We start from the raw sequence: 23,790 nt of genomic DNA on the forward strand, positions 1-23,790 counted from the left end.
TAATAAAATAAAAAAATAAAAAAAAATAAAAAAAGAAGAGGGGAAAAAAAGAAAAAAACTATTAAGCGCGTTCATCTTCATTCGAGAGGTAGGTGCTTATTTGGAACGCTACTCGGAACTGGAACGTTACCCTAATGGATAATAAACTATCAATATCTTTTTCCTATCTGCTATTTGACTATCTGTTCTTCTGCATCGTACTCCGCTTTTATTCGATAATATCACAGGGGCAAAGCACCACCGTTGTCTCATGAATTGACCGTCGGCCAGTCGTTTTTGAAGTATCGATGCGCGTGGTCGAGGGCCATCTCTATCCCCGGCGTATCGTTCGGCGTATCGTTAAGAAAATGATAGTTCCCGGCGCGAATCGGCGGGAAAAATGGAACAGCAGGTGCCCGCGCCGGGGCCACGCAGGCAATCTGTCAGTAGGTGGGTCCGTGTAATCGCGCCGCGCCGATTCTTACGAACGGCGCGGCGCGGCGTGGCGCGGCGTGGCGCGTTGCGTGCCGCCGGGCTTCTCCGGACAATTTAAACTTTCCGCGTCCTCCCCGGCGGCGTAATTAGGGGAGGTGGAGGACGCGAAATTGGCCGAGTTTACCCACCATCGACGTGGTTTAACATTCATTAATTTACTAGGTCCGTAATTTTTCATTCAAGTTCTAAAATTATACCGCGCACGGTTACTGCACGGTTAGGGAGGAGGGAGGAGGAAGGAGTGGAATACGCGCTTGCGTGCGAGAGAAGGAAGAAGCGGAACGAGGGATGCGATTTAATGTTTCGCAACTAAGTTGTTCCGAAAATCTCCGTTATACGATGTTCCTAACGTTTATAATGTTTATAATAACGTGTTACGGCGCGGCCAAAATGATATACAGGATGAATCCCAAACGGCGTGCGCCGGTGCTTAGAGGAGTAAATTTAGAGCGAGAGAAATAAGAAGAAACTGTTGTGTAAGGATATTCTGCATAAGGAGTTAAATGCTAAACATGCTCCGAGCCACTTAGTTACGCCCGCCTTTCTTCCCTCCACCAGCCCACCTCCTCGCGTGTGGATTAGAGCACGCTAGGCGAGCACTATTACTTCTTTTTTTATCCGTCATGCTAAAAGACAAAGACGCTCGAGCCAAGACACGTATAAATTTCGGCCCAATTTCCAGAGATCTTGCCGAGAGACTTATGATCATGCAAATCCCGCGCGATCGTTCGTGCTCGAAGGTCGATCGTTTGTTAACGAAGGATTTTTCTTGTCCCGATGTGGTTCGCCACGCGAAACAAATGATCTACGAAGGGCATTGTATGCGGTCGCATTCAGGGAAAAAAAACTGTGTCGGCACTTTATTCAGGTTAGGCTTAGCTGGTATAATCGCTTTTCCGAGGAAATCCTTGACACCGCCGCATTTGCTTTCCACGTTTCAAGATCGACAATGGGTCGTTCCCAAAGATTCAAAAACGGATGAAGTTTCGTGCTAAAACCGCTTAAAATTCTTGTCGAAACTGACGTATACTTGTGCACACGTGTGAAAAAAAAGGAAAAAATTCACCAGTGCACTACGCGTCTATGAAATATTCACGATTGTTAAAAAAAAAAATTCGGAATACTCGTTTCTCTTTCGCGAAATTCTCTAAATAAATAATATCCTCGAAATGAATGGAGCTTTATGAAATGTAACAGTGGAAAATATTTATATTCCTCTGTGCCGAACAAATGATGCAAAAGGAAAATAAAGTAATAATTTTATTTTACAACAATCAATATTACTTTATGAGTTGAATTAATTCTAAATTTTTTTCATTTAAACAAAAGACTTTAGTACAAAATATTACGTCAAATAATGGTAATATACAATGATATCTTTTTAAATAAAATTTTGTTCAAATAATTTGCAAATAAATTTCTCATCTCTTCTCATTCATATCTTGTTAAAAAGAAGAAATCTTGTTAAAAAGAAGAAAAAATTTTTTAAATTATAACGGATAATCCAACACATTTACAGATACGATTCAAAATATTATATATTATGTGTGCAATATTTGTTTAACCAAAAGTACAAAGTATGCTATATATTTGGAAAGAAAAAATATTTTTAATTCAAATATTTTTTCTTTCCAAATATATAGCACAAATTTTTGTATTATATGCCAGATAAACTTCTAATATGTACTTTTGGTAAACAAATATTGCACACATAATATATAATATTTTGAATCGTGTCTGTAAATGTGTTTATGTGAATTATCCGTTAATTTAAAAAGTTTTTTCAGAAATATCTCATATTTCGTATACACAGGACTTTGAAATTTTATCTCTTATTATTTCTAGAAAATTATATTAACAAATATGAGAAAGAGAGAAAGAGAGAGAGAGAGAGAGAGAGAGAGAGAGAGAGAGAGAGACGTAATCATTACATAAATAATTACAATATAATCAATCGCATACATGATTAATAGCAATCAGTAATATTGCATACATTATATATCAAGCAGTATACTTTGTTTATTATATTAACATAACCAATAACGACTGACAAACACACTTCTCTCTTCATATTCTCTCATATCAATAGATCAACTAGTCATAATATAGTCAATTTTGCAAAATCGAAACTCAATCGTGAAACGGTCAACTAGTCATAATATAATCAATTTTGCAAAATCGAAACTCAATCGCGAACGGTACGTACGTCGCGTTGGATCTTCAGAGTGGCGGAAGAAGATTATCGTTTCGATTGAATTCCTGGTTCTATCCTCGATCAAAAAACGGCATCTACGATCGTGTGTGACCGCTATTATTGCGGTCTGCCGTCCGGCAACCGTCACGCACAGCTACGCGCGCGGAACGATCGTAGGAGACTTCCGGAAAAGAAAGAAAACTCGGACAGCGTAATAATCCCGTTGGAAACTACGGACGACCGTACGCGCAATTACGGTAATGCGGCGCAAAGGCAGACAAAGGGGAGGACAGAGCGGGAGAAAAATAAGTTTGTAACTCTAGAACGGACGTAATACCGAAATAACCGTGTGCGCGTAGATAGTTTTCAAGAAAATTAAGAAAGAATTGAAAAGACGTCCGCCTCTTAAATATTCTTTGCCTAATTTCCAACAAACACGCTCGTATACATTTGGACGATGAAATAATATTTCAATTATCTCAATGACCCGTACGTGAGGTTCGTTAAAGTCGTCTGAAATGATTCACGATGAGTGACCTCCTAATTGTTTCGCGCGTATAGAAATAAATGCGATTCTCTTTGCGCGTGAGATAAAAATGAGAGAGAGAGAGAGAGAGAAGATTGAGTAAGACCATTTCTCTTTTAAACGGCAGAATTCTTTAGAAGGACACCGGCGGGGACATGTGTGATGCACACTGGCGCGTAAATTGGAACGTGAAAAATGTAAGTGACAGGCTTAGCAAGCTGTTTCGTCAGCTCTTCTGCTTCCGGCGCGCGCACACGTGTTCGTCGTCGATCTTTCCGTCTTCTCTCGCGCGGCCGTGAAAAAGAGGAGAGGGCAAAAGCGCCGCGCGCTTCTCGAGAGCTCGGGCGTTGCGGGCTTTCGGGTCTCTCTCTCTCTCGCGAGCTGAACTGTTGCAGCGGGCTGAATATTACATCGCGCCAGCACGGTACACGCAATTGGACGTCAAGTTTCCCCTTACGTACGTACATACATAGCGCTTATGTCGAGCGTTATCCCGAGGCATAACTCATACCGCTAGCGCGGACGCGCAACTCGACACCCCGCGTACAACAAACTTACGAGCAGCTAATGTTTGAAGAGAGAGATAGAGAAAGAGACAGAGAAGGGCACATCTCCTTAATTCCCGCGACTTCTCTGTCTCTCTCTCTCTCTCTCTTTCTCTATCTCTCTCTTCTCTTCTCTCCTCCCCTCTCCTCTCATCCCCTAGCCGTGGCCTAAGCATAAACGGGATCGCATGCGCCGACCCCCCGGGTGTTTATGCTCGATATTACGGAAGTTATGTCGTAATAGTGCTTTAGTTTTATACCTTTCGCGCCGTGCGTTATCTCCCTCGCTTCTCTCCGCTCCGTGTCATTTTACGGAGCGATAAAATTACGAAGTCGAGTGACCACCCACCAGACGACTATCCTCCGCCTCGTGGATGTATTTATGACCGCGATAGCGCGACACCGGCCCGAGAGCGGGCACACCATGAATCCACCGCCGCGAAATAATCATTTTCATCTGTCGTTTTTTATTTTTTATTGTGAACCATCGCCGCCGACCGTTGCGAGATCGACAAGCGCGGCGAGGTAGTTTCCCAAACCGCGATTGCCAATTTTTTGATTGTCGCGCGCTCACAAAGGGAGGTACTAGCTGTCACTGATGACAGATTCCGTTAAATCGAAAGGGCGGAAATATTCTCTACGGAGAAGTCGAAACGCGCGTGTCGGTTTGAAGTTGAACGTTTTGCGCGCCGATCACTCTCGGAAATTTGTTCATCGACATTTCGAAATAGAGAGAGAGAGAGAGAGAGAGAGAGAGAGAGAGAGAGAGAGAAAGGAGGGGGGGAGAGAACTGTATTACAGTGTTTGGAAATGACATATCAATTGAGTGATGTTATGTAAAAGTGATTTTAAATAATCCAGTGGTAGTTTTGAATAAATCAAGTTTAAAATGCAGAATTGCACTTTGTCAACTCAATTACATGCGACCGATTTATAACCCGATTTTGCGGATTATCAAATTTCTAAGTATATTAAATTATCCAATTATATCTAAAATTTTAGTGAAAAACAAAATAAACTGATTTTTCACTCAATTAAACTAGAGGCAAAATATCTCAAATTCATTTTCCGCAGTTTATCCGTTCAATTTCAAAAATGCCACTGTCAATAATCAAACACTTTTTCTACCCTTCGTCTACATCAAACAGATAAATTGACGATAAGTCACACGCGTGGCGCATAAAAACTTGAATAACCGCTGAAACTCGACGACTCACTTTCTTAACTCGTGTATCTGTCTGATTGATCAGGCGTTATGCTGACTATATTTTTTCTCATATGCAGAGACGATCGAAAGTTCAACGTTCTGCAGTTTCAAAGTTCACTTCTTAGTTATCGCGGTATGTACAATACATTATATTTTTTTTTTTACCTGCGAGTGCTGTCAGAATTTGTCGACTATGTCGATATTTGACATAAAATATAGATATAAAAAATAGCAATTGTATAGAGATTATTATATATATATCGCGGTAGCAAAAGCGAGTTTTCGATTATCTATTATTCTCGGAATTATGCTGTTCCATATAAAAGTTTTAACCTTTAACCTTTTCGCGATGACAAGACTAGCTGTACGGTGGCAGACTTAAAGGCTACTATAATCTAACACTCTCGAAGAACATTACCCTTTCCCCTGGGATGCAAAACTTTATGTTACATGTAATGATGTATAAATATTCAATAATTCTAGTACGTATTGAGCAAAAAAAAAAAAGGAGAAATATTCGTGATGATTTTACAATAAAATCTTTAATATAACAAACTCTCTTTTATGTCGCAGAGACTATTTGCGATTTAGAGAATTCCTTAATTTAGAGGCACAATGTACAGCTCTAAGAATTTTTTCACTAATCATATTCCTATCGTGTCTGATTTGTTATTTTATCATTTTTACAATATAACATATGTGTAAAAAAATTATATTTTTTTTTAAAGTATCGCGTGTCACAAAGTTGACTACCGTTCTCTGACTTTCTTGTTTCACTCCCTCCATTTGTGCTCTTGCGGCTTGTTCGTGAACATGCATATTTTACAATAAATAATTAACGCAAAGGATATTGATTCAAATTAAAATATCGCACAAATTAAAATTCAAATTAAAATATGCCGCAGAGCGATACAGCACTGATCGATTTCCTTGTTCTGGATGTCGCACTTCATAAAAATCTCGAAGAGAACGTCGTGATCGTTCGTGCCGGCTTTACGGCCTAATGAAAATGATATCAAGAGTAGAGCACTACTCGGCACGGCAAAAAAAGAAAGGGGAAAAAAAAACCGCGCGGCAGAAATCGATTAGCCCTGACAATTCTCGACTAACGGCGCGCAGCATCTCTCGAGCGGAATGGACCGAGGGATAGAGAAGGAGAGCATCTCGAAAAGAATCGGCGAAGACGGCGCTGGAAATTATTGTTGTGATTACACGTTCATGCGGGATCGGGGTTCCGACCGCAGGTATAAAAGGAGAACGATGACGAAAAAGAACAAGAGGAGAGGAGGTCTTGTCCGAGGATACAATATCCTCGCGAAACGTGCCCGGATTTTATTGAGAAAAGACGAGAGAGAGTGAGAGAGAGAGAGAGAGAGAGAGAGAGAGAGAGAGAGAGAGAGTCGCAGGGAGAAAGCGCGGCACAGTGCGCGATCTCCCGCGCTACCATGGTCCCGCAGGCCTTAATCTCGTCGATTATTTCGTTTGGGGATGCCGCCGACAGATGGTGGGTTCGAGAGAACGAGAGAGAATCAATTTCCAAGGAATCAGCCCCCCCGGGCTGCGTTCTGCCGTTCGCAGAGAGAAGGGAACGGAAATGCCGAGAAACGCTGAGGAGCAATAATCCTGTGCGCGTCCGCATTGGACATCCCCCTGTCGTCCTCTACCCTCCCCCCCCTCCCTCGCTACTCCCTGCCCACATCTCTCTCGAGCGAGAGAAAATTAAAAACTTAAACTGCTGATCGCAACATTGCGACCGAAATCAATTTCAATCGACGATACCTGTCCCGACATTGTCGGGTGAAGATCCGTGTAACTTGAAGAAGTAAAAAAATAAACGAGAAGATCACAACTTGCGACATTGATAATAATTTTCAAATAGAAATGTGATTGTGGAGTTTAAGATGGAGGAAAGGGAATAATAAATATATTTCGCATTGAATTACGTTTTCTAAGAATTAAATTATACATGATAGATAATTCGTAAAATGTTTAAGAGATTATTCGTAAAATTAAAATAGGAATCTAGGACTTCTCCTGTATATCCTCTGTCCAATATTTATTTTTTATTTAAGAAATCTAATGTAGATATAGACAATACTGATGAAATCAAATGTAGACGCTATCGAAATTCGTTAAATATTTGCAGACCCGGACACTGATCCATTGTCTCGATTTCGCGACCCACTGTGGATTGCTCGGTGGATATCGATTATTATATTAACGTTCACCAGGGCAAGCGTCACCACGAAGCACACCTGGGCCGTCCGAAATCAATTTTTCAAGTTGTCGGCATGCTTTTATCGAGGATGTATTTACGAAGTTCGAGAGGTTAAAGCGCTCAGCCATAAGTACACACGCGTGCGCGTAACGAACGATCGTTAATAAAGTTTCGGCATTTACTTTGCTTTTCCACCGCGATAATTATTCCCGAATGTCTCCGTTTCTCTCTCTCTCTCTCTCTCTCTCTCTCTCTCTCTCTCTCTCTCTCTCTCTCACGTCTCCTTCTCCCACGCAATATGATACGCACGTACGTATCGCGCGAAGAATCCGCCGAGCGAGCGAAAGGCCGGGACTCTCTCGCGGCGGCTTCGAGTTTGGATTTCATACCGCGATGATCTCCCGTCCTGAAAATTACATACTCGTTATCCGGGAATTTCGCCTATGTACGTAAAATACCGAGCGAGCTCGAGCTCGAGAAAGAGAGAGACAGCGAGAGTTGAATGGAACACGCACATGTACACGTGCGGCGCGCTTACGCGCGTTTCTCTCATTCAGGCGCGGCGTCGCTCGGCTCAGCTTGGCGGAGTTAAAACTGTTTTACCAGAAGTGGCGGCACGTGATTACGACGGTTATTCTTGGCTTTAAAGCTTTGATATACTCGCATTCACTCATTCCCTCCCTCCCTCCCTCCCACTCTTCCACCCTCTCTCTCTCTCTCTCTCTCTCTCTGCTGCTTCTCTCTCTGTCTCTCTTTCGCCACGAATCCGTACACGTAACTAGGACGCGTCTCTCCGTATTCATCCAATGCGGGCGAAAATAACACGAGCAGTCGAGTATTGGGAACGCGTCGTCTCTCGTTAAATTATAAGTTTCATCACGTGTCGCTTACCGTCCACCATCACGTAAAGCGCATTTTCGGCCGTCATTCAAGGATATTTGAACAGTCTCGTTTCACGAAAACATTGAGTAACACGGTAACAGAACATTAGATGGATATATGAGCTGGTCCGTCATTGGCAACACCCGGAAGATAATGATTTTACGCGAAAAGATAAATTGGGAATTTTCGACGGAAAGATGGATCGAATTTTTAAGAGATTTAGTTCTCTCAGAACACACACAATCAGTCCTGAAGGTTAGAGGCTTAATAATAATACACTTCAATCTTAAACTAGAATAATTTTTGCATTGCAAAAGTATGTATATACAAATTTAACATTTAAAAAAATAATAGGAAATATATAACAAAAGTTATTTATAACATATCAAGATCATATTAATTATTTATTTTGTTTCATTTAATTCAATAATATTATCTTCTCTCAAACGACAGTGTTTTAATTGATAAACGTCAAACAACAATGGCGCACGTGCGCGATATAAATGAGGAAATCTTTGTCCTGTAATAGATGAAGCGGTGAAAATATATGACGTAGACCTCAACCATGCTTATGACAAAACTAGGTTAATATAATAGTACAAACGGAGAGTGGTTTCTGCGACTATTTCTATAGACACTAGCTAAATAGTACAGTGATTATTCAACATATAATACTGCAATGAGTCAGTCAGCATAAATTGTTCATCTGAATTATAGACAGGTGTTTTATTCTCAAGAGATAGATATTCATTTCTCAAGATGCTCAATATTTGTTTGAAAACTTGGGCGAATATACACTCGTTTATTATGATCGTATAGTAAACTTAGTACACGAGTAATCTATACTTATTTCAAGTTTATATATAACTTTTTTATCTGTTGAGAAAAACTATTCAATCCATGTACTAATCCGTACTAATAACAAAATAAATGATCATAAGAAGAGCATAGCTTAATTTACAATATTTCTCAAGGAGCGATGAAAATTTATAATAAAAAGTAAAAACTGAAATAGTTTTTGTTTGATAAATAAAACCGCGTGAAGCGAGATAAGTTTTAAGAGTATTTTCATTTCTGAGAAAATATTCTCTTTTCTGAAGTGTCTGTAATCTACATAATTTCAGTTTGTCTTTAACATTCATAGTCCATTAAAAAACAAAATAATAAAAAATAAACGAAATCAGAATACATCTAAAGTTTAACTTTATAATACTTTAGATGTATTCTAATTTTATTCTACTGTATTTTTTATTACCTTGTTGTAGAGATTACTTACTAACATAGTTTCAAGTATGGTAAAAATATTAAATTACAAGATTTTTTTTCCATAATCATTCTCATTTAAATTAATAAAATTAAAATAGAAAATAATTTCATATATATGAAACTTATGAACTTCATACATGAAAAATATTTTATAATTTTAATTTTTTAAATATTCCATTTAATAATTAAAAAATATTTATTTCAGTTTCATCATTAATGAACGTTTCCGTTCTATGCTCTCATTTATCTGTTTTTATAAAACACAACAGTTCGTTGATCTTACGTAGCTTTGTCCTCTTTATTACACTTGCAAATATAGCTTTTTTCTGCTATTGTTCTACTTGCGCATAAAGATATATGATTATCCCTAACTGTAACTATAGCCTAACAAGTAGTGCGAAGTATACGGCAAAATCTGGTTGTTAGCGGTATCTTCTTGCTCGCAATAAAAATAAGATGGTAGGAGAACCGACGGTGCTCGTAGAACCCTCAAGAGGGGTATAAACGGTAAGTGGCGGAAGTAGAATCGCCGAGAGGTTTTCAATATAATCATAAAAGTTTACTTTCGCTTTGACGTTGATGCGAGTGCTCATGACACAGTAAAAGTCATTATAACTTGCCGGCAAACGTCGTTATGCGTTTATCTACGGTCGGGGGATGGACATTTAATACCAGTTGTTTTTGGCGTAACGATACGACGAGCCTCGGGAACTTGTCCGAGTCGGAATAAAATACATCTTGGACGTTATGAGTGGATCCTTACTTAGATTTCAATTCCTTCACCACCGAGTTTTCACTTACCATGGAAAAAAAAAAAAAAAAAAAAAAAAAAAAAAAAAAAAAAAAAAACTCCAAGTCTTTTTACACGTGGCTGTTACATACAATTTTGAGCAAAACGTGAAGTGCTTTCAATATGAATGAGACTCAGGATTTTCCGCGATTTGTCCCTACGAAAGCACATAAATGTTTCAGAAAGCCTTTTGAGAACTTCTAGATACTCCGATTCTGAGATTCAAGTGACACGCTTAGATATAATTCCACTATATATTCGAAAATGTATATTTGGAATTGAATAATTAAAACACATGTGTGTTGAATATCGTAAAATGGAATATGTTATTTTTAAGTTAGTTTGATATCCCCAATGTTCTGATGTTTAAATTGTTCTTGTTGGATTTGTTTTTGTTAGATAATTAATTCAATAGGTGAAAATATTAATAAACAAATAATCTATGTAGTAAACAAATATTCACTACTGTACTATTTTTTAAAAATTTTGTTTTCTATTAATATGGTTATCCTCTCGAGTTATATTTTCATTTTTAATAATATTTTTGTTGTATCTCTGAAAATAACAAAAATATTATTTTTCAATGTTCTATTTTGAATATTCATGTTTAATAGGATCAATGAAAGAATTAAAATATAATTACGTTTCACGAAAATGTTTACTTCATTCATTATCATTTTTCGCGTAAAAAATGTAAGCAAAGTTCGTATTTATGACGCGGAAAACTTACTTTAGAAAAAGAGGAGCGAAAGAAACGTAAGACGCCCCTTCCGACTTTTAAACTTTGGAATTACGTCTTCCGAGGATACACCGGCGACTTAGCTCGAATAAAATAAAAATGTTACAAAACGCACGGATATTCAGAGACGTTTTGGAACTTATTTAGCGAAACTCTCGCGATCAACTTTCGCACATTGAGATGCGGAAACAGAGAGGGAAGAGCGTGAGTCGCGTTCAATAAATTTGTCCGCGCTTACCGTTGGCAATTCCGTCGTACACCGTAGAGAGCTATCCTTTATATTTATTTAAACAGAAAGTTAATAAACGTTCCTCTACCTTCAACCAGTTAGACCGAGAAGCCATACCTGCCTCCTCACCCTCCCCCCCTCCCCGCGCGATATTTAACACCAAAGTTTCCAGCCATAGAGTACGCAATTCCACTTTCGGTTATATTTGCGCCGCGAGTTTTCCGCAATCATAACGAAGTTCCCTTTCCGAAAGGAAAGTTATTTAATTCGATATCGGCGAGAGTACCTTTCTACCGGCGCAGATCCTCAATGCGTTAATTAATGAGAACGTAAGTATGTACATATTTAAGTCTCCGGTGTTTTTCGATTGTTAAAAAAATATACGTCCTGCATACATTTTATATACGATATACAGAATCTGATTATTAACAGATTCTGATTATTCACGATATAACGATATATAGATTATGTATATAATCGCATATAATCTTCTTTTTTTAGCTGGAAAGGTCTACACACGGAAAAATTCCGTAATCTACTATCTAAACAATCTCGTGATGGGATTAAATCCAGCAACATTCGACACATTGGCAATTTAATATGTCGAGGCAATTCGTATCACGAAATCTTGTTTCGTTCTCGCATTTTGCCAGATTTCCCTACATCCGCGCGTAAGTGGATTATGTAATTTTCCTCCAGAAGTGGAAAGACCCACCCGACAGGAAAAAAAAAAAAAAAAAAGGAGAACCTTTACACACAGGAGTTTATCGAAATTGCGAGCACGTAGGTTTTTCTGAGATATTGAAATTTGATTAGGTGAGATCGAAAACCATAATAGAGCGAGAGCTTTGCAAGGATCTCCGACGACCGTGTCATCGATCCATCTGCATTTTCCATTTGCGAGTTTTGCTGTATCCGCAAAAACATCGTAGCGCATACACGATACGAATAACGGTGTAATTTTTCATGATACATGCACCGGATGCGATGTTCGAAAATAATTCGACGTTATGAAGGATGCGAGGAGCAACCGGAAATAACGAGATCCGTAGAAATGGAAATGGAATATCTCGCGGAAAGGCCGCGGCGAAAGAGATTCGCGATTTAAGAGAAGAGATTGTCGTGTACCCCGTAATAAGCAGTAAACGTACGTTTATTTCGCTTCCCGTCTCTCTCTCTCTCTCTCTCTCTCTCTCTCTCTCTCTCTCTCTCTCTCTCTCTCACGCTCTCTCAAGCTTGGCCACCCGGGCGTGACCTGATAAATTATTCATACCTATTTTGTCAAAGTATTCCGCGAATCGAGTGTCTTTGCGGAATCCGGAATCTTCGGTATTTATTGATGGACGCGAAAGCGCACGGCGCATGCCGTCTACCAAACTGAACGAACGAATGAGGGCATAGATAAGCGAATTTCACCCAAGCGAGCCCAAAACGGTATCGTGCAAGTTATTTATTTTGTATTCTATAGAATAATATTTAGCTTTTCTCTCATATTCTCGAGTGAATTGAATATTTTTCTATTATTAAAAATGAGAAAAAAAAAAATATCTATATGTATATATGTATGCGAAAAGAAAAAAAGAATTTGAGACATTATTAATATTTCCAAATAAAAAAAAAATAGAATTGTTTAAAAATATTTCTTGACACACGCGGATCACTCACTGGCTCGTTCTATCTTATCACGCGCTATCAAAAATAGCAAGTGCCATTCACGGTCGATTTCATCAACTCCCCTAAAATTCTCGTTAACGAACGTTGCATCGACGAGCGTACCATCGATTTTTAATAGCTCGTTAAAAAAAACAGAGAGATGATTCAACAATTGCCCTCGCCGGCGCGATCGATGTAATAAAAAAGCCTCGTGTTTAAGGGATCGTCAAAGATTTAAACGGGTGTTATTTGTCCTCGGTGAGGAAGCCCGGTGAAATCGGCCGTTAGTCGAGCTTTCGACCGCGCTCGAAATCGCAGTGGAAAATATCGGATATCGTGCACGGATAGATAGGAAAGTAAACGAAGCAATATGGGCAAAGCTGAAAACACGGTTCGATCGCACGGTTACGACCAGCGCAACGCAGCGCCCGCTCAAATATTCGGGTTCGGGCCGATTAAAATGCCGTTCTGGGGAGTACTCCGATTTAAATCCAATTATTAACGGCGAATGAGCGCGCGCATTAACGCTAAGTGGCCTCAGCCGCATCATGAACCGTGTGACGTTAAATCGAAATAATCGCGATTGCCTTGTCGCCGCCTTGTCATTCTCACTGTTAATATTCGATGCGTAACGCGCGCGTGCACCGCCGGATTATCTTATCGCGTGCGCGCGTGTCGTGTGTAACGAGTCGATTTAGGGGTGGCACTATTTACTTTACCTTCGGCCTTGCCTTCGTGCGGAGTATAAGGACATGTATTCTTGACTTTACGACTTCGATCGATGATGGTACATACACACGAGGCCGCTTTGCATCTATTAAACATCCAACAATTATTCCACAAGATCGTATACACATTACACTAATTAAATGATTATTTTATTTGTTTAATAATAAAAATTATAACAAGACTAATTTCTTCCATTCTTTTTTAATTCCTAATTTTCCTGCGATTCGTAGGAAATTTAGGATCATCCATTTAGCGCAAGCGATTCTAACAATCTTTTATTGACTTTTGCATATGTACAACTTGATAGATTTGTCTATAAATATTGTCCGCTCCCTTTTTCTTTATTTTGGAAAGTAGTAAAAATATTTAGTCGAGAGGAGATGCAATTAATACAAAAAAATTTTTCGCGATAACTAGTCAGACGCTATGGAAAACTATCGTTTTTCCGAGACTAGATTCCGCAGAACAAATTCTCTTTGCCACGCCTTATTTTCTCAGAGTATGTCAACCGAATACAGTAAAAACATCGAGAAAAATTTCAGCGGTTGCGTTACGCGACCAGCGAGAGTATAAAAAAACCGAATTTAAATTGCATTCCCGACGAGCGCTGCAGCCGCGCATCGCGAGTGCACATAAACCTGCATCTCACGTTTCGTCCTTTCGCGAACAGGCAAGAGATATCTCTCCTTCTCCCATTTCGGATAAAAATGAAGAAAAAAGAAAAAAAAAATGCTCTTAAGCCCTACCGAGGGCATTTCCGATTCGTCACACGCGAGCTCGCCGAAAAAAAAAAAAAAAAAAAAAAAAAAATCCAGCTTGACACGCGCGAGCGCGAGCGCGTTTCTGTAACACTGAATAAGCAAACATTATCTCTAAACGCCTTTAGAGGCAAACCGTAAACATATCGCGTTTCACGCAATACACACACACACGGCGCGTATACGCATTACACGCGAGAGGAGGAGAGAACCGTTCAACTTACAACAAGCGAGTCCCTTGTACCCGCGGTCCACGGCGGTACACACGGCTTACGTTACATAAGCGTTCCGCAATAATCTCTAGCCCGTGTGTGCGATTCATTACCTCCCAGCATCGCCGCAATACTACACCGTGGAAGATAATTCCGAGTTACGTTATTATGTCGCGCGATAGTCGAACTATGCCGTGTAAATAATAACTTGCGGCCGATGATGGAGGAGTCGCTCTCCTCGCTTTATCACCATATAGATGGATACCACCCTCACACCCGTGCCCTATCGCAAGACCGGGGTAAAAACCGAAAATATTCGTCAGCGCATTCCCCCCCTTTCCTAGTGGAAATAAATTTTATGCTTCCGAGCGCACAACACACGTGTGCGCAAAATGTTTTACGTGACGATAAAACGTGCTTACATTAAAATGTCATATAATGCAATAGCCATAATTCGCGCAAAATATCCCATTGCTCGTAGATATTAAATATTTTAAAGATTTATTCAAGCATGAATTCTGTCCTTATTCATATTAATTCAATAATGTGAATAAAAATAAAGCCCTTTATGTGAAATAAATTCCGTATAACGATAAAAAAACAATTGCAATAATGAATCGAGAATAGAGCGTATCAATATAATTTATATAAAATTTAAGGATTTAGAAAAATAATTTCTACTATCGATACTTCAAATTATAAAATTTTGTCTTAAATATATTTCAGATGCTCTGAGTATTATTATATAAATTCAGGAAAATACAAATAAAACACTGTAGAAACTAAAAAAATAGAATTCTATCATGCAGAATCCCCAGAGAATCATCGAATGGCTAATAAAAAAATTACAACTCTAGAGAATTATGAAATAATACTCAGTTTATAAATATTTTCTAATGGATAAACTCCGGTGAGTCTCTCTCTACGTCCCCACATGTCGACAATGCGATCAGGTATAAAGAATCGATTTTGCGACAAAAAAGGCGAGTTCTGCGCCGAGCTTTGATTTATTATTTGACAAACGCGCTCGCAACAAGCCAACGTTCACGATGCGGGCGTTTTGTTTTTTTGCGCGGGCGAAAAGAAGGAAAGTCGGGAAAAAAAAAAGAGCGAGAGGAAAGAAAAAGGTCGGGCAATTCGCGCCGCGATTACGTTTGCACTGTCACGGCGAAAATCCCGGCGCGATGGCGTCGCAGATACAACACGGATTTTCCACGTGTGTTTAGACCGGCGGGCAAAGCGAAACGAGGGGAGATATCACGACGACGACCAGACGGGAATGCGGAGAAAGGCGAGATTCACATCGGGCCGCGCGAGCGCGAGCGCGAGCGCGCGCGAACGCGAACGCGCGCGGCCGAGCATTTGTTCGAGATGATTCCCAGATGCTTGATCGCTCAAGCAGATATAATCCCACGAGCGGGCAAACGGGATGATTTTAAACAAAGGAAGCCACCCGGTGAAGCATGATCGAAGTTCGCCACGGTACATGGCCGTTCTCCTCGGCTCGGTGGCCGTCCGTTCTATCGGCCTTTAGACGCCTCCGAACCGCCGGGCACGAACCGACCTTCGGTACCGAGAGACGTTAAGGTGCGTCCAAACTTGCGGTGTTATACCGCGGCGTTGTCTTCTTGTGTCGTTACATTTACAAATGACGGCACGCTGTGTGACGCATGTCAAAACTATACTTCGTCAACCCGGGCGGCGATCGAGGGGCACAAAGTGAGCCGCGGCACGTTAGCGCTATTTTGAAAAAAAGATTCGGCACGTTACGAAAAAAGAACAACATTCTTTACGGTCTTATTTTTCTCAAGGTAACTTACCCTATTAAGGATATTCATTTATCCTACCTACCCCGGAAGCGGTTGTCGTAAAGAATCGGTTCTTATACGCTATTCGTCTCGATTTTTCGAAGGAATAACGCTCCGCCCCACACACCGAAAGTCAGTTTACGTTTGCGGAACAATGGCGGGGTCAACCATCGCTACCTAAAACAGGATTTTGCGGTGGTGCAACCCTGCGGGGTTAGGACCTCGTATACGCACTTGTCACCCGATTGCCGCGCCTCTTGTCCCATTCGCTTCCCTCGCGATGTACGATGTATATACGCGGTAAGGTTTATGGGTCTGGACGGTACCTTTACAGCGCAAGCCCGTAAGACGCTATAGTCTCTTCGGCGAGTTTATAATGTAGTCTTCTCCTCGGCTGCCATAGCTCGCGCGATGTTGGTGGTGTCGTTGCCCGTTCTCCGAGGAAACTCCTCGGGCGAACACAAAGGATCCGAATAAAGCGGTCTCGAACATCACCGCGAAACGTCATCGGCTTTTCTTGCGATACGCGTCGCGACGTTGTGATAAACACGAGCGTGTCTCTTCGAGGGATATTACGCGTTACGATAAATGGGTCGCGGATACAGCCTTTGAAATTACGATAACGACGAGCGTGCGTCGCTTTAATTAGAACTAAGGAGCATTAAAGAGCATTTTGCTCGTAACACAATACGGTTAGATATATAATACATATTATAGATGATTTCAAATCTGTGCAGCGCGCACGAGGATATTTTCCTTCGAGGCTTCGGCAAAAAATATCCAATCCTGCTAAAATATTTATTCAAGCTGAAAATAATTGAAACGATAAACCTTCTCTTCCTTCCGAATAGAGATAAAATGCATATCATGCGTATTTGACGTATGCCATTTTTTTTTTCATTACACGCGCTAGGCTTGGAATAATTTCTAACCGCGATATTCCCGGCATTCGAGCGATCGAAGATTCGAAATATTGAATTTTGGATGTGGGTCATCCGAACGCGAAAGTGCGGCACAATAGCACGTAGCGGCGCATAAGCGCATAAGCGACGAGCGCGAGAGAGGCATCGATTATTTCCCATCAATCCCTTATCGAGCGTGGATGGAATAAGGCCGTGACTTTCGATTTTCCCGTGGCGGCCTTATCGCGTTTCGAAAGCACACCTCCTCACGCGAACTGTACCGTCACCTCTATATAGCCACCGATGTTACCGATAATACGAAGAAAGCATAACCCATTAAGCGCGTTCGCGCTGCGAGTGACGGTTTTCCTTCAGCCATTTTACCTCAGCACGCTGCATTTTCCGCAAGGTCTTCGGCGTACCTTCGACGTTCCCGATTCAGGTCACTCGTAAGTACGTTAGATTTACAGGATCTATATACAACCTACATTATAAAATACTTCCTATCGAGAATTTCTTGCCATTGTCCTCTCTCAATGTAACTATACTCTCTCTATTCGCAGTTATCTAACAATGGAAGAAGTCGATAAGACTTCGGGAAAGCTTATTTCAAATCGCCTTAAATTCGTATTTAAAAAAAAAAAAAAAAAAAAAAAAAAATGGTAATTACCTTAGCGAACCATGAAAAATCCACAATAAGCTTACAGTAAATAATTTAAGTTTAAGTAAATAATTTGCATTAAAAATGGACTTAAGATAGGTTTAAAAGAGTTTGTACTTTTAGTTTAATATAAAAGTTCCTGTGTAAGATTAATTTTTAATAAAAATTAATTGAAAATAACATTATTACGGTTTCCAAAGAATAACAAAGAAGTACTACGCGTGAGTATATATTACGTCAAACTTTTGAATTAAACAAAGATTGAGGAGAGAGAAGGACATTGAAAGTAGAGCGTTACACAGAATGTATACTTTTCGAAATTGTTATCATATTGGAAAAAAAGTAGTATCGTTAATCATTTGTCATCTGTATCTGTTGAGTATAACGAAGATTAAATGTAAGGAAGAAACTTGAACAGGAGATTCTCGTAACATGTCGAGATTCTTCCCGGCGCATCGGTTTACCTTCGTCTCCATCGTCATTGCTATTACGGCTACAGGGCCATTCGATGTTTTTCATTCTCAAGGAGTTGGTCAGACGGCCATTCTCTCACGCGAACCGGTAACTGTGCCGCGGAGATTATGCAAAGACAGCATCATCGAGCGAGCGAGCGAGCGGACGAGCGAATGAACGAACGGATGAATGAACGTGATTCTCGGTAAGCGGCTCTTTCTGTAGATCTATTCTTTTTCCTTCTGCCATCTTGTGCGAGTTCGGCGAGTTCGGCTTCTTCACTCGATCACACAACCCCCAGCAATTTTTTGCTCCTTAAGAGTTTAGAGAGGGAGAGAGAGAGAGAGAGAGAGATTTCGCCTCTTGAAATTTATTACGAATCAATATTACGCTCGTTGCATTATTAGCGCGATACGTCTCGAACGCTAATTAGCCAAAGTCCGATTGCATGCCGTAGTCGTTAAAACGTTACCAATAATTACGGTAATAGTAATTACGTTATCGTTTATTCGTTGCGCACCACGGCTATGTTGGCCGCACGTCATTATCGATTAATTGCATTTCGTATTTGTATGACGGAGAGAACGGATTCGAAAAACATCCCAAATAGAATATAAATTATACAAGAATGAGGAAGAGAGAAAGAAGGAGGATACGTACCCGACGAGTATGCGTAATTGCCGGCGGGACACGTGACGCAACGCGCGACTACGCGGCGACGCGACACCTCGCACGGTCGGCGAATTAAACTTGAGTTAAATTCTAATTTTAATCTCGTATATGCTTGACTTCCCAAAATCTCTGCAGTAACTCGATCAACGAGCGGACCCGCCCGGCGCACTAAAATTTTAATGACGATTACACGCCATCAAACGACGTTACGCGCCGCCGAACTGTACCTTTGCTTGTCCTTACCAGCGTGCGAGCATCGAATATATAAGAGTCGGCTCCAACACAAGCACGATCTTATGCAACTAACATAAGGGCCTGCTCTGAAATTTGTCGGACCGATCAATTATTGAGAAACTAAATGCGAACAAACTGTTCTAGAATGTCTATGACGATTGTAATGCAAATACGGGAAACGATAATGGAGCGATTCGAAAGCTCGCGTCTCTCGCGTCTCGATGGCCATCACAGACTCGGATCTTCGCGTTCGGAGGTAACAATTTTCGCTCGGAATTAGCCCTAGAATCTATTATCGGCGTATTTGCATTTCCGAGCGGCCACTCGGCACATTCCCGTCATCGGCATCCCTTTATCTTTTCGCACGTTCGACGTGCGGGCCTCGTCGTCGATGAGACAAGTATTCGCGCACCTTTCCGCTCTTCGGAGGCCTTCGTGCACGTTTCTTTCTCATTACTTCGTTCGAGAGCGCCTCTCGTTCTTTCACACGAGAGACCGGCGACTGTGATGCTGATGATGCGAGAAGAGCATCACCCATCAAGCGTGCCGAGTTGAGCGCGGCGGCGGCGGCGGCGGCGGCGGCGGCGGCGGCGGCGGCGGCGGCGGCGGTGGCGGCGGCGGCGATACGGCGGTTCGTCTTTGCCGACCTTCCCTCTTCGTTTTTTCTCCCTCGTTACCTTCGACTCCCCGACATTTGCACTCGCCATACCGCCGAGGCGAGGCCGAGCTGGAGAGAGAAAGAGAGGAAGGTAGGCACACTTATATGCCGCGCCTTTTGTGCCCGGGAGAATGCGAGGAGAGTGCTCATCGCGGCGTGACTCAGCCGCACGATATATTCACCGATTCGATGAAAACGTATTTATCATCCGTTTCCTTTCCCTTTTTTTCTCCTCCCTCCCTCTCACCCTTCCTCGCTTTCTCCCGTCATTGACAGATAGCGCTTGTACCACGCGAGAGCGATCGCATACAATTTTACACGAGAACGTACAACAGCGAGGAGCTTATAAATTCAACTCAAGAAAATGCTAATTCTGCGATTAAGCTCAATCCGATTTTCTTATCCTTAAGCCGCGGAGTTTTATAAAACGTCCGTTTAGTTTCTCCTCCGTAAGAAGAAAATTCATGCCGTTGATAAGCTCAATATGTTTAATTTGCAGGATTTACAAGCTTATAAATAGCTAAACTTATTCTTTCGTTTATCTTTCATATTACTTTTTTCCATATATCGAAGAGACAATCTCAAGCATAGATGCATTAGCCAATACGACTTAATTTTTTTTATTTTATGATGTATAAAATGTATACACTTTTTTTTATTTTTTGCATTTATAATTATTTCGTAATTAAAATGTATCTTTCAATGTTAAAATTGTATATGAATCAATTATTTACATATAATTTTTTTTAATTTTATGTAAATAATTGAATAAATAATTACAAATATACAAATCACACAAGTGTAATAAATAAATTATTACAGTTCGTTGATTAGAAATATAAATAAATCAGTTTGTTATAAAATATTAATGACGTTGATATTTCATTATCAGCGTTGAATTCTGTATTACTGAGAGAAATATATTTAATGATTACCGAAGTAATTATCAATCAGCAATCAAAAGAAGCCACGGTAGCCACATCAGACTCAAGCTCTAACGTAAATTTTCTTCCTTCTTTTTTTAAAAAAGTGAACTAACTTTAATAAAATACCTTTATTTTCTGGAACGTTGAATAATGAAAGCGCAGTATTACTTCGCAACAGAAGAGCAACAATGAATATTCTCCGAGCTTCTTCTCCTGAATTGTTTATGATCGAGGGAAATTCCTGCGGGTCGCATAAATATGAATCGTTGTTAAGGCGGTAATTGGATCGTTTGGAAAAATATTGGAATGATTCGCGTTGTTGGGCTCTTTTGTGAAATCAAACTCGCTACAGATATCAAAGGCCGAACGCAGCAACAACAACGATAACCGACACGCTTTCGCCTCGTGCCTTACTTCAGGCGATCAGTTCTCTCCACAATTTTTCCGACAGTTAATATTCAGTAGTCGCAATACTAACAACAAATATTAGTCTTGCATGTAGACAGAACATACCGATTGCTCGTTATTTTCGACTATTTAAATTCATTTTAACAATATATACGATTGCATATGAAATTGCAATTTTTCAAAATCTCCCCGAGGAAATATATAAATTATGCTTACATAATCTCAAATAATAAAATAAATAAATAATGAATATAAAGCAATGATTAAATAGCCGGAAGCAAACTAGACTGTTAAAAGACGTCACTAAGTATTTGTATAAGAGAATAAAACTATTTTTTGGAAATATTAGATATTCAAGTTATTCTCAAGATTTTTTTTTTACGTGGAACATTCCATTAATTCCGCGGTATAACAATGAGACTACGAGGTTTTGTCTGCAAAATTGCACTCATAGGACCGCACGGTGGAAGAGAGAAAGGGAGATCCGCGCGTTTCTCTATACGGCTTTTATGCGAGGAACCTTCGATGAGGATTCAACGACGTGACTCAACGCCATAAGCACGCGAAGACGGCTGTGAAAGAATTTCCCCCGACTCACGGCTTATCGTCTATCATTAAATTCTTCGGCCGTTAACGAACGAGAAGGAGGCGCGTACACTATAAACCGAACCAAAGCGGCAATCGTTTTTTCTATCCGTCGAATAATTCCCTCCCGACGAAGGAATCGCGTTTATGCGTTGTACAATTTGTATACGCGTCGCTGACGTGAACATCCTTGTGAGAAGCTGCGCGCCGTTCCCGTCGCATCGGAAGTGCATCCCGGCGAACGGTGTGTACACAACATTGGAAGCGCGTTAATTCACACGGTAGTTGAGTGGTAGTCATTCCGCAAGCGCAGCTCCGATAATTAAAGTTCTGATAAAAATAATAAAAAGCGCGTCGCTTCTCAAGCGCAAATATAAAGGAATAACCGTCCGGATGGTAAATCCCGGTGCAGAAATGCAATTATTTCCGACGCATCCACGAAGTATAACGTTGTAAGTTTAACGTTGAAAAACTCCGCTAAGTCGCTGCGAAAGTCTTTTGGGAAAGTTGGCATAAAAATGGATTGGCTTTATTAAAAAAGATTACTTTAGTCACGACAGGTCGCTGTTTACGTATACATTCGTTTTACGTTCCTTCGGATCTTGTATCAGGCGAGTTAACGCACGCAAGTGCGCGTCGGAGTACGATAATGCGTTTGGAGGAGGAGAAAGAAAGAAAAAAAGAGAAGAGGGAGGGAGAGAGAGAGAGAGAGAGAGAGAGAGAGAGAAGGAAAGCGCGAGTTTCATCCGCGTGAGCGCCAGGTATTTCTCTCTCGCGGGATCTCGAAATAGTAGCGCACAATCTGGACTACAAGGCACGTAACGTGGACTATTAGTTCGCTACGCTTCGGCATGCGGTAAAGCGTGCCGTGGACCTCTTTCGCTACGCTTCGCGACGTACACACATGCTCTCCCCGGGGAGCGGGGGGGAGGAGGGGGAGAACCGTCTGATACTTTATGCAACGCGCGCGATGCATATCGGTATGCCTGGCGATCGCCGAAAAATACCACAAAGTATGCGGCGCACCGCGGTATTACGCTCTCTTTCCCCCTCTCTCTCTCTCTCTCTCTCTCTCTCTCTCTCTCTTTCTTTCTCTCCTTTTCTCTTCCCTCGTGCGCTCGCCTCTGCATCGGTGCTTCTCGTAATTGCGGCGCGTCCGCGAGAATTAATTCGTACGATTGGCCGGCTCGTTTTTTCGTGGCCAACCCACTCGTGAGAAAGCGCACGCACTATGCTCGCGACGAACTCGTGATTAAGGTAAGTGAAGCCAAGTACATTTATTGAACGCGCGCCTACAGGACGTTCCAAAATTTACGGACGTATAAATACGAATCGGTCATGTTGCTACATGTGGGCTTTCAGTAGAATTCCTTTTCTATTGCATTTCATTGTACCGGGTTGTAAATTATCTAGTAGTATCTCTGTAAATGCAGCCCTTCTCAAAGCGGGGAAGGTAACAAATAGCAGCACAAATGAATTTACCACACGCGCGCGATTGTTCCGTACATATACGGAATGTGCCTTCACTTACCTTAATACATTTTTAATCGTCTCTTTGACGCGTAACTGTTGAGCGTTCTCTGTTGAGCAAGACGACGACGACGTCGTCCTTTGTACATACGCTCGCCGCTTTACCTTAATCGATGCATTGTATGTGAGCACTCCACTCGCCTCCGACCATTTCTGTTTCCCTTCGCAATTTCGGATCTGTGAAAATCCGTGAGAACGCGACGACAAACGACGGGAGCGGACGTCGGACGAGCGAGCGCGAGTAACAGCAAGGAGCGGACGCGTAATCGCGTAAATACCAAAGACATTGCAGGCGGCCTTCGAGAAGATTTTCTGCCACAAAAGCGAGAATAGAGAGAGAGAGTTAGAGATAAAGATAGATAGATAGATAGATAGATAGATAGAGAGAGAGAGAGAGAGAGAGAGAGAGAGAGAGAGAACTATTGGCAACGAAGGAGAACAACGGAGAGAGGATTTGCCTCACGTCTCCTCAGTCTGACCGCAACGGTACGACGTTCCAAATGGACTCGCATTCTAGTAAGACATAAGGTC

General features: G+C 41.1%; 1 protein-coding gene across 3 annotated transcripts in view; it reads right to left on the minus strand.

Moving 5' to 3' along the window:
• LOC105424189 (uncharacterized) overlaps positions 1–23,790 on the minus strand; it is a 130,294-nt gene that overhangs the window by 81,049 nt on the left and 25,455 nt on the right. The window contains exon 2 of one of the 3 annotated variants that reach the window (XM_089082494.1): positions 13,443–13,537. The exons of the other annotated variants lie outside the window; for them this stretch is intronic. The gene's annotated coding sequence lies outside the window, so the exon portion shown is untranslated. The remainder of the gene's footprint in view (positions 1–13,442; positions 13,538–23,790) is intronic. 3 annotated transcript variants of the gene reach the window in all.

Source organism: Pogonomyrmex barbatus, unplaced genomic scaffold, assembly GCF_055798465.1.
Source record: "Pogonomyrmex barbatus isolate J1 unplaced genomic scaffold, ASM5579846v1 scaffold6, whole genome shotgun sequence".
Lineage (NCBI taxonomy): Eukaryota > Metazoa > Arthropoda > Insecta > Hymenoptera > Formicidae > Pogonomyrmex > Pogonomyrmex barbatus.